This window comes from Sapajus apella, unplaced genomic scaffold (assembly GCF_009761245.1).
Source record: "Sapajus apella isolate SASKATOON/1434 unplaced genomic scaffold, GSC_monkey_1.0 scaffold134, whole genome shotgun sequence".
NCBI classification, from domain to species: Eukaryota; Metazoa; Chordata; class Mammalia; order Primates; family Cebidae; genus Sapajus; species Sapajus apella.
Window position 1 is genome coordinate 1,179,303 of NW_022437074.1, and position 11,476 is coordinate 1,190,778.

An 11,476-nucleotide genomic window follows, 5' to 3' on the forward strand; every position below is an offset into this window, starting at 1 on the left:
ACGAATAATTGTCTAGAAATGCAATCATCATCCAAGACACACAGGACTTTTCTGCACTTCATTTCCAGGAAAAAAATTGCAAATCATTCTTACTCTGCTAGAAGAATAAAATACATTTGTCATAGTATACATTATTGTATTCCCTTAAAGCAGGGACTATTATAAGCTTTTAAATTAAACAATTTCCAGGCTTACTTCTGTCTGTACATTCAGGAATAATCATATCACTGGTTACACACAATTTTCTCCTCATGGAAAAAAAAAAAAAAAAAAAACTAAAACAAAACGAAAAATCCTCAGTTAGTTGTTTTCTTAAGTCTAAGTAAGCCAAACAAATAATAGCAATTTAATTAGCAAGCTGTAAATCAGAGAGGTATAGAAATTCAGCAGTTAAACTGTATTTCCTGCTTATAGCACTACTGCTACTCAATCTATTTTGTTCATTTATTAGAAGAATTAATAGGCATTGACGGTCAAAGTAAGAATTTTATTATTGCAGCAAATGACAGATGCAGAAGAGAAAGAGTTCCTAATGTCGTGACAACCTTAATGATTCTTTAAAAGGTACAGGATTGTGTGCATATGTGTGGAAAGGAGTAGGAAACAAAAGCAGGAGGTTAAGACAGGTATTTAAAGGGAATTCTGAGATAGCTACATTAGAATATTTGTTTTTGGCTGGGCCAGGTGGCTCACACCTGTAATCCCAGCACTTTGGGAAGCCAAGGCAGGCAGATCAAGAGGTCAGGAGATCGAGACCATCCTGGCCAACATGGTGAAACCCCATCTCTACCAAAAATACAAAAATTATCTGGGCATGGTTGTGCATGCCTGTAGTCCCAGCTACTTGGGAGGCTGAGGCAGGAGAATTGCTTGAACCCGGGAGGCGGAGGTTGTAGTGAGCCAAGATCGTGCCACTGCACTCCAACCTGGTGCCTGGCAACAGAGAGAGACTCTGTCTCAAAAAAAAGAAGAAAAAAAAAAAGAATATTTATTTTTTAAAAAACTGCTCTGAAGTCTGTCCAGTGTACCAAAAACATAACTACACCCCGACGAAAAAAACAAAAAAACAAAAAAAACAAAAAAAAAAACCAGAGCAGACTTTAGTGCAAGTTTAATCTGCTAATTTATTTGTGGGAAAAAAAGCTAGTTTTGATGAGAAAAGTTCAGTCCTTTCCTTGTAAATACAAAGAAACAACAGGAATTTTTAAAGGTAGTAGGCCAGAAAATGCAACAGTAACTCTTATAATCCTTTTCAATTAAACAGACAAATCAAGTTGAAGACAAGCGTTAAAATACCATTCAGCCTGAATATTTATCAGTCTATATATCATGCTGTTCAATTGGCTTTTGATTAAAACAACAACTACAACAAACTGTGTAAGCACTACCACTACATTTAAGAGTGATGAAAATGAGTTCCCCTTGAAGATACTGTTTAACCTCTAAAGCATAAAAAGCTATATAATATCTTATACATATTAACCAGTGTTTTTACAAAAGTAATGCAGTTTTGGATTGATGATGTTACACTGTATTTGTGGTAAAGTACTAGGCACAAGAATATAGAAATATCAATTAGGAATTTTCAGTCTAATCAGCATCTAAGGTTATCATTTAATTCTTGGCAATATATAATAACGCATGCATTTTGGTACTTAAGTCATGAATTGTGGAGAGCAAGAAGCAATGTATTATAGTAACGGTTTATATTTAACAAGCAATTGCAGTGTTGAACAAATCTATGAACTTCGTGATTTGTTTTGTCGTTGGTCACTTGCGGTAGATCCTTGATTTGATTCTTGCATATTCATGCTTTCTCCATCTGCAGTCTTGTTTTCTTCATCTTCCTCATCATCATGTAGGTCTTTTGAAATTAATTGTCTAGCTAGTTTGATATTGAGTCCTTCATTGTAGTGAAGCTTTCTTTTCGTTTCAAATTGTCGCCTTTTTTCTCCTTCTTCAGCTGAGAGGTCACTATCCTCCTCCCCACTGCTGTCTTGTTCCTGAACCAGGCACTTGGGCTCCGAGCCTTGCGCTGCAGCGAATTTCTTAGCTAAGATATCTGGTGCCAAGGTTTCAGTGGTTTCTGCGTCACTACATGCGTCTTCTTCATCACCCATCAAACCGTGGTAAGGAGTGTTTGGTTCATCTATTTTCATTAAACCATAGTCTTTGTCTGCTGGATGATAGGTCTCCAGGATGTTCATTTCATCCCCCTTCTGGGATATTTTGCTCAGCTCCTCGCGGACACTGGCGCGGGACTGTTCGGACGTCGCCACCGTGGAGGAAGTCCTGGAGATCTTGTTCTTCAGGATCCCCTTGATGGGCCGGTGCGAGGCCGCCATGGCCTGGTGCTCGGGCTGTCGGCTCAGCGTCGCTGCTTGGCTCGGGGTCCGCGAAGAGAAGGGTCGGGCACCAGCAGAGGCCCGCAGGTAGCCGCAGAGCCCGCTCAGGGCTAAGGCGGCCGCACCTGCTGACTCCTACGCTGCTGGAGCTGTTGTCACGACACAAAGACCCTGACGCCAGAGCCCACGCCGAACGGGTGGGTGGCGGATCCTCGCGCGCCCTTAGCCACTGGCACTTGACACGCGGCTCGTGGGGAGATGCAGCCCAAAAGATTTTAAAGGGTGTATCAGAAAGGATGAGTTCAGTTGTGCTGCAGTAATAAACAGCCACAAAGCAGCGACTTGAGGTACGGTTTCTTTTGTTTTTAAAATGACTCTCCATTTCTCTCATAGCCAGCAGGAGGTTTGTTGCCCCTACTTAGGTATCCAGGCTGCAGAGACTCTGACTTTCCATGGCTTTTATGATCTAGGTGCTGGAGACAATGCTGCAGTTTGTCTGCTCTTAAGAGTTTCTGCCTAGAAGTGTTACTTATTATTTCAACTCATGTTTTAAGATGAAAGCAAGTAACATGTCCACGCCTAATTTCAAAGGGCAGAGGAAGGAGATCCTACCATGTGCTTAGAAAGAGAAGAAACTAAAATCTTAATTTCATTTAATATTTATTTTTAAATTTTTTATTTTGTACAGAAGGGCTTTTGCCATGTTGCCCAGGATGGTCTCAGTCTCCAGAGCTCAAGTGATCTGCCTGCTTTGGCCTCCCACAGTGCTGAGATTACAGGTGTGAGCTACTATGCTTGGTCTCTGAATGTTTCTAAACAGGCTAATTAGCACCACAAAGGATAGTTTTTACTTTGGCTATGAATGAAGATCCACAAACAGGGCAGAATGCCTAAGCATAGAAATCACTGGCAACTTGGTGCTCCCTTTCTGTTGATGTGCCTCCTTTCTTCAGGAAAGCAATGTCCCTGGGCAAGTACATGACAACATCTAAGGTTGTTCTACTTATGCCCCTTGAGCATTTATTTTTTAAATAGCTTCCTTGATTACATACTGAGTAAAAATTCTTTTTCTTTGAATGAGAAAAAAAAAAGTGTTGGAAGACGGCAGGAAAAGAGCAACAAAAACAGATGGAAATAACAGAAAAGCAATAACAAAATGGCTAATTTAGACCCAAACTTCTCAATCATTACTTTTTATGTATCTATATAAACACTCCAATTAAAAGGCAGAGGTTTTCAGACTGACCATAAAAGGCAGAGCCAAATCTATGCTGTCTGTAAGAAAAAGCTGAGAAGAGCAGAAATTGATGCAAAAGGAAACAAACATGTGATGAAGAAAATTAAGGAAGTTGAATGTTGATTCTGTGACACCTATCTTGGCTACCTTGGTGGGCCTAAATTCTGTGGTTTTTTTTGCCTTTTCAGGCTTATGGTGTTGCCTACAACTGTTACTGACTTCTCTGCCACTTAGTGGTCACTCAATGACCAGCTTCTCAGGCTCTTTTTATGGGCCATGAATCAAAAAAATATTTTGAGAAGAAAAGCAATATGCAGATAAATAGATGTACCTTAAGTACGTCCTTTCTCTTTCAAAATCTGTGCACTTAAATCTTTGGAGTAGCTCAGGTGCTCTCTAATACCTTCAAAATGATTTAAAATAAATTTGTAAGTATTCATAGTGGAAATAATGTTATTCTGCTGCAAGCCACTCCATTACAGCCAGAAGAGAAAATTATCTGTAAATGATTATTGACTAGCACTGATTAATATCCATGGATTTGGCCTTGTTGTGAAAGTATTTTGCATCCTCTAAATGCAGGTATATCTATGAATTATTTATAATAGTATTAGTAGTAGCAGTAGTGGTGGTGGTGGTAGTAGCATTTGCAATTTAACTTAGTTTTGGATCTGTAATTCGTTGCTTAAAATATTTAAGAAATTTAGTTTTACAGCTATAGTTTTAAAAATACAGTCATTCACATCCAGGCAATATAATCAAAGGAAGTAGAAATTGCCACAACTCTGATAGTGAAAGCTTGAAATGGTTGCTATAATTAATTCATATTTCTATCTCTTAGACAGTGACTACCTACCTATTAAAATGTCTGTCTGACTTTCAAGAACTGGATGACTATCAGCAAAATATGATTCAAGTTAGACAAAAATTAAGCTATACATTGAATCATAGGAAATTTAATATTTTTGAAATGCCTCAAAGTTATGCTCATAATCCTAAAGCCGCTATATATATCAAAAACCCAACAAGCATGGATTTTGAAAGGCAGTGTGTCTCCATAATGTTAAAAGTCTTTTAGAATAATTCTTTGTCTCTGTAAGTAAAAAAAAAAATTTGCAAAAGGAAAGATGATAAATTATTATGTGAAATGTATGCTGTTGTTGGTTAGTGAGAAAAAGCAGCCCACGAGAAACAAAAAATGCAAAAATTTTTTTCTCCAAAAGCCTGTTATTAAATTGCTAATGCAGCTTCTACTTGATGGTATCATCAAATCGAGGAAACAATGTGTTTTTGTATTAGAGTAAGGAAGCACAGGTTTTTCTCGTAGCTTTAATTTTCCAGCATTTTATCTGCAATCATTTTATTCTCAACTCACATACAATTGTTTGGTCTGTTGGTTGGTTGATTGGAGGGCCTCTGTGGCCCCCCGTCCCAACTCCCTTCCATGTGCCTTAGCAAGTGATATATCAAAAGGGCTTTTTGAGAGTTAATAGCTGATGCTTCTCTTGATTTGCTTTTTGCTGATGTTGTGACCAAACCTTTCAGACATTTGTTTTTGTGCTTTTAAATGCAAATTCCAGTCTGTGGGAGAGAACACATTTTGAAAAATCTTGCCCCTTGCTTTGTGATTTGCATATTAGAATGACTCATGATTTGCATTTCGGATGATTGCGGACCATGATTTGCTCTGAACATTTCCTAATTAAAATGGATGACTTTTACTTCTGGAGTTTTGCTGGGGTTTTCAATATATCCAATTAACTTTTACCTTTGAAGCCAAAATTACAATAAGCGGAACACTACTCTGTATACTATGTCTTAGCTGTTTGAAAATATTCCGAGATTATTTAGGAAGATATATTTTACTTGATCATGATCTTTCTAGATCTGGCAGAATTTACAACTGTGTAACAATTTTCAGACTATATGCATTTTCTTGAAGTAGTTTTGAGTAGAGATATCTTTCAGGACTATGTTATGGGCCATTAATTAAACCCCATCAATGAATGCCAGCATTGAAATAATATTAAAAGTTGATCATTTTTAGGTTGAAATTGTAGTCAATTTTGGTTGAATTTGTGGGTTGAGACTATAGTCCAAGGTCACGTTGAATACTTACCTGCATAAACACTTCATCACCTCCTTTAGGAGAGCAGGCCATCACCCTATCCCTCCCTCATGCATCTTATCATTTTATTTATATGAATATTTAGAAATATTCACTGGCAAATGGCCTAGAAAGTGAGGTCCCTAGAATGTCAGTATTAACATTTCCAACAAAGGAAAAGTCATTCTTATCCTCTCGGAGTATGTGACTGACTAGAGAGTATACTTGAAGGTAGACAATATCCGGAAAAGTGTTGAAGACTGTGCTTTAGGCACCTCTTTGATGCTACTTCTGCTCTTTTCAGACTCAGGTGTTTCCAAGGACTTTGGACACTTGTTCCTGGCTCACCCACTACTGCTTGCTCCTAGGTAGCCATATAATTTGCCATAGAATTCAGAAGAGGTTTTAGAGAAAAGGTAGGTGCTTTTAACAACTACAGCACAGCCACAGACCTAAACTGGGACTCTGTCTGTAAAGCAGAACCTGTGGCCATCCAAATCTGCAGCCACCATATAATAGAGACTTCTGTTTGCCCACCTGCAACTGTTATTAGTGCTTCTTTGTTGACTCTGACGTTTAGTAAGAACAGCAGTCTCAGCTTGGTGCTGTCTTGGTCTGTCACGGCTGCTATCACAAAATACCTGAGACCGAATAATCTATAAATAACAGGAATTTATTTCTCACAGGTCTAGAGGCTAGAAGTCCAAAATCAAGACACTGGCAGGTTTTGTGTCTGGTGAGGGTCTGATCGCTGCTTCCAAGATGGTGCCTTGAATGCTGAGTCCTCACATGGTGATAAGTGAAAGGGCAAAAGGGGCCTAACTAGTTCTCTTCAGCTTCTTAATAAAAACACAAATCCATTCATGTGGGTGGGGTTCTTATGGCCTAATTACTTCCCAGAAGCCACATCTTTAATATTGTTGCGTTGGGGATTAAGTGTCAACATGAATTTTGGACGAAACACAAACATTCATACCAAAGCAGTGCCCATGCATGCGCAACTTGGAACATGCAACTCAAAAGACAGTTAAAAAAAAAAAAAAAAAAAAAGGAACAGTCAGGCTTGCTTGATGTGAAGTGGTAGCCAGCCCAGGAATGCACTCTTGCATTGTCTCTCCTCATTCCTTGTTTTCTTTCTCTAACTCCTGATCCATGAGATCACACTGCTTAAAAAAGCAATACCGCATAGGCTTGTGCCTCAGGTTCTGCTCTTTGAGTAACCAGCCTAAGACTATTAGGAACAGTTACATCCATAAAAACAGATTTGGCACTGTTTTAGATGAATACATTGAATCCATTTCAGTTGGTTCCTTAGGAAAATAGCTACTAGCTCTTGGCAATAGGCAGCTGTAAAATTCAGAGGTCAGGGGCATAGGCATAAGAAAATATAAATACAACAACTATTAGCAAAGGCTCTCAACCTCAGAACTCAGTGGCAGCAGACTGGAAAAAGTTCTAACAAAAGTAAAATCTGAGAAAGTGTTTGCCCACCTTGAAGGAAAAATTGTGAAATATAGTGTGAAAATGACGTAACACAGTAAAGCAAAGCAAAAGAGGTGGCGCAAATGTAGAACTGCATAGAAACAAAATTTTGCAGGAAGCAGTTGCATGAGGAGGCTGAGGAGCAGAGAATGAATGTGTGCTTTGTGTAAAGCAACAAATTTGGAATCTTACACTGGCTTCACTCCTCCTACAAAAATCTCTTGCAAAAGCTGGCTCAAAAACACCCAGTCATATGAATGATATTTTAGAAAAGGGACTAGAACCTTTTATATACAACATCTATACAAAGATGCTACTGAAAAAGGAAGAAAAGAGCAGCAAAGGACACCCGAAGAAGACGAATATTCCCCAGAAAATTATTGATATGGGGAAGAGCAAATTTACAAAAAATAAAATTTTCATTAAAGAAATGCCATTTAAAAAGTATACAATGAAGAAGGAGTGGAAACTTAAGGAAGAGGTGTAGGATAGCAAGACACTATTAGACACAGCCTGACAGAACTCTGAATAGAAATAAAATAAAACAGCAAACCATCACCAAATACATGCTAAAGAAAAGAAATTAAGTAAAAGGGAGAGTAGAAATTAGAAACATCCCCCCGCCAAAAAAAAGAAAAAAAAAAAAAACCAGAAAGAAAGAAAAAAAAAAGAAAAGTGCTAAAAATATTGCAGTAACCAAGAGGGAGAAAAAAGTAGCCCAAATAACTTTTTATACTTTAAAAAATGACACATAATATTTGTACATGTTTATAGAGTACATGTCATACTTTGCTACCTGCATAAGCTATGTAATGATCAAGTCAGGGTATTTAGGATTTCCATCACCTTGAGTACTTGTTATTTCTTTTAGTTATTTTGCAATATACAACATATTTTTGCTAACTGTAGTCAATCTACTCTGCTATTAAACACTAAAACTCCTTCCATCTAACTGTGTGTCTGTACCTGTTAACCAGCCTCTCTCTATCGCTCTCCCTGCCACCTACACATCCTTCCCAGCCTCTGGTTTCTTTCTACTCTCTACCTTCATGGGATCAACATTTTTAGCTCCCACATATGAGTGAGAATATGTGATGTTTTTCTTCTTGGGCCTGGCTTATTTTATGTAACGTAATGACCTCCAGTTCAATTTGTGTTGCTGCAAATGACATAATCTCATTCTTTTTAATGACCAAATAGTATTCTGTTGTGTATACATATCACTTTTTATTAGGCATTCATCTGTTGACAGACAATTAGGTGAATTCCATATCTTTGCAATTGTGAATAGTGCTTCAATTAATATGTGAGTACAGGTATCTCCTTTATATATTAATCTCCTTTCCTTTGGATAAAATAGCCAGATTGCTGGATGGTATGGTAATTCTATTTTTAGTTTTTTTGAAAAACCTCCATACTGTTTTCCCTAATGGCTACACTAATTTACATTTCCACAAATAAGAATTCTCTTTTCTTTACATCTTCACCAGCATCTGTTATTTCTTGTCATTTTATTAATAGCCATTCTAATTAGGATAAGAGGACATCTCTTTGTAGTTTTGATTTGCATTTCCCTGATGATTAGTAATGTTGAGCATTTTTAAGAAACTTATTGGCAATTTATATGTCTTTTGAGAAATGTCTATTCATGTCCTTTACCCACTTTGTAATCAGTGGCATGTAATCAGGTTCTTACTATTTTCCCCTGTTGAGTTTTTTTGAGTTCTGTATTAGTCTATTTTCATACTGCTATGAAGAAATACTCATGGCTGGGTAATTTATAAAGCAAGAGGTTTAACAAACTCACATTTCACATGGCTGGGAAGGGTGAAGGTGAAGGAGGAGCAATCATGCTGGAAGGTGAAGGAGCAAAAGCATGTATTATATGGCAGCAGACAAGAGAGCTTGTCCAGGGGAACTGTTCTTTATAAAACCATCACCTTTCCTGAGACTTACTATCACAAGAAAAGGATGAGCAAAACCTGACCCCATAATTTAATTCAGTAACCTCCCACTGCACCCCTCCCATGACATGTGGGAATTATGAGAGCTACAATTCAAGATGAGATTTGGCTGGGGACATAGCTTTAGTATATCAAGTTCCTTGTATATTCTGGATATTGGTTCCCTGTGGGATGAATACTTTGTGAATTTTCTTCCATTTGGCAGGTTATTTCTTCACTCTGTTGATTCTTTCCTTTGTTATGAAGAAGCTTTTAGTTTAATATAATCTCATTTATCTATTTTTGTTTTTGTTGACTGTACTTTCGAGGTTATAATCCTAAAATCTTTGCCTAGACCAGTGTCCTAAAATGTTCCCCCTAAGTTTTCTTCTAGTGGTTTTATAGTTTCAGGTCTTGCATTTAAATTCTTTAATCCATTTTGAATTGATTTGTGTACAATGTGAGAAATAGCAGTCCAATTTTATTCTTCTGCATATGGCTATCCAATTTTCCCAGCACCATTTATAGAAGAGGGTATCCTTTCCCCAACATATGTTCTTGACACCTTTGTTAAAACTAGTGGGCTATAAATATGTAGATTTATTTCTGGGTTCTCTATTTTGTTCCATTGATCTATGTGTCTGTTTTTATACCAATAGCATGATGTTCTGGTTACTATAGCCTTGCAGTCTATTTTGAAGTCATGTAATGTGATGCCTCTAGCTTTGTTCATCAGCTCTCAGGACTTCTTTTGTTATCTGGGCTGGGCATTTTGTGGGTGTGTGTGTGTGAGGTGATCCATACAAATTTTAGGATTTTTTTTGTTGTTGCTATTTTGTAAACAATGTCATTGGTATTTTGACAGGCATTGAATTGAATCTATAGAATACTTTGATCATTATGCTCATTTTAATGATTTTATGATATTAATTTTTGTGATCCATGAGCATGGGATGCATTTCTATTTGTTTGTATTCTCTTTATTTCATCAGTGTGTTGAAGTTTTCCCTGTATAGGTCTTTTACCTCCTTTGTTAATTTATAATTTACATATATACAAATTATAAATATTATATATATAAAATAGCTAGAAATTAGTAGCATTTCTATACATCAATAACAAACTAGCAAAAATGAAATAAAGAAACAATCTCATTTAAAATAGCTACTATATATATGTTTAAAATATATTTAACATATTGTTGAAGATTTTTTTTTTTTTACAATATCTCTTTGGCAAATTTCTCACTTCTATGTTAAATTTTTTTAAAATTTGTATTGCTTTTTTGAATTGTTCTGTATCTCACTGAGCTTATTTGAATTCTTTTTTCAGGGTTTTATAAATTTCTTTCATATATATATATATATATATATATATTTGTTGAGATTTTATTTTTTGCCTAATATGTGGTCTATCCTGGAGAATGTTCCATGTGCTGATGAGAAGAATGTGTATTCTGTAGCCATTTGATGAAACGTTCTATAAATGTCTGTTAAGTTTACTTGATTTAAAGTGAAATTTTAATGCAACTGTAGCTATTGGATGAAATGCTCTATAAATGTCTGTTAAGTCTACTTGATTTAAAATGAAATTTTAATGCAATTGTTTCTGTTAATTTCCTGTCTAGATAATCTGTTAATGCTGAGAATGGAGTGTTGAAGTCCTTAACTATTGTTGTATTGGAATGTATCTTCTCCTTTAGATACAACATTTGCTTTATATATTTGGGCCTCTGGTATTGGATGCATATATGTTTACAATTGTTTTATCTTTTTGCCAAATTTATCACTTTATCCTTATGTAATAGCGTTCTTTATTTTCTGTTTTCAATTTAAGTCTGTTTTATCTAATATAACCATAGCTACTGCTTGTTTTCTGTTTCGATTGTCATGGAATACCTTTTTCCTTCTTTTCACTTTCAGCCTATATGTGTCTTTATAGGTGAGATGAGTTTCTTGTAGACAGCATATAGTTGAGTCATGTCTTTTTCTTATCCACCAGCCAATCTATATCTTTTAGTTGAAAAGTTTAGTTTATTTAAAGTTATTGTTGACATATGACATATTTCTGTCATTTTATTAATTAGTTTCTTGTTGTTTTATATATCTTTTGTTTCTTTCTTTCTCATTGTTTATTATTGCAGTTTGGTGGTTTTCTGGGGTGGTAACATTTGAGTTCTTTCTCTTCCTCATTTGTGCATTTGACCTCTCAGGGTATTTTTTTTTTCTCACTTTTGTGTGTTTTTGTGATGACAGAGTCCATTTGTTTCCAGATGTAGGACTCCGTTAAGCATGTACTGTAGGTCCCATCTAGTGGTAATGAATAAGCATGTACTGTAGGTCCTATCTAGTGGTAATGAATT

General features: G+C 36.3%; 1 pseudogene; it reads right to left on the minus strand.

Moving 5' to 3' along the window:
* Positions 1 to 1,454: 1,454 nt before the first annotated feature.
* LOC116539843 lies at positions 1,455 to 2,360 on the minus strand (annotated as a pseudogene).
* Positions 2,361 to 11,476: the final 9,116 nt, after the last annotated feature.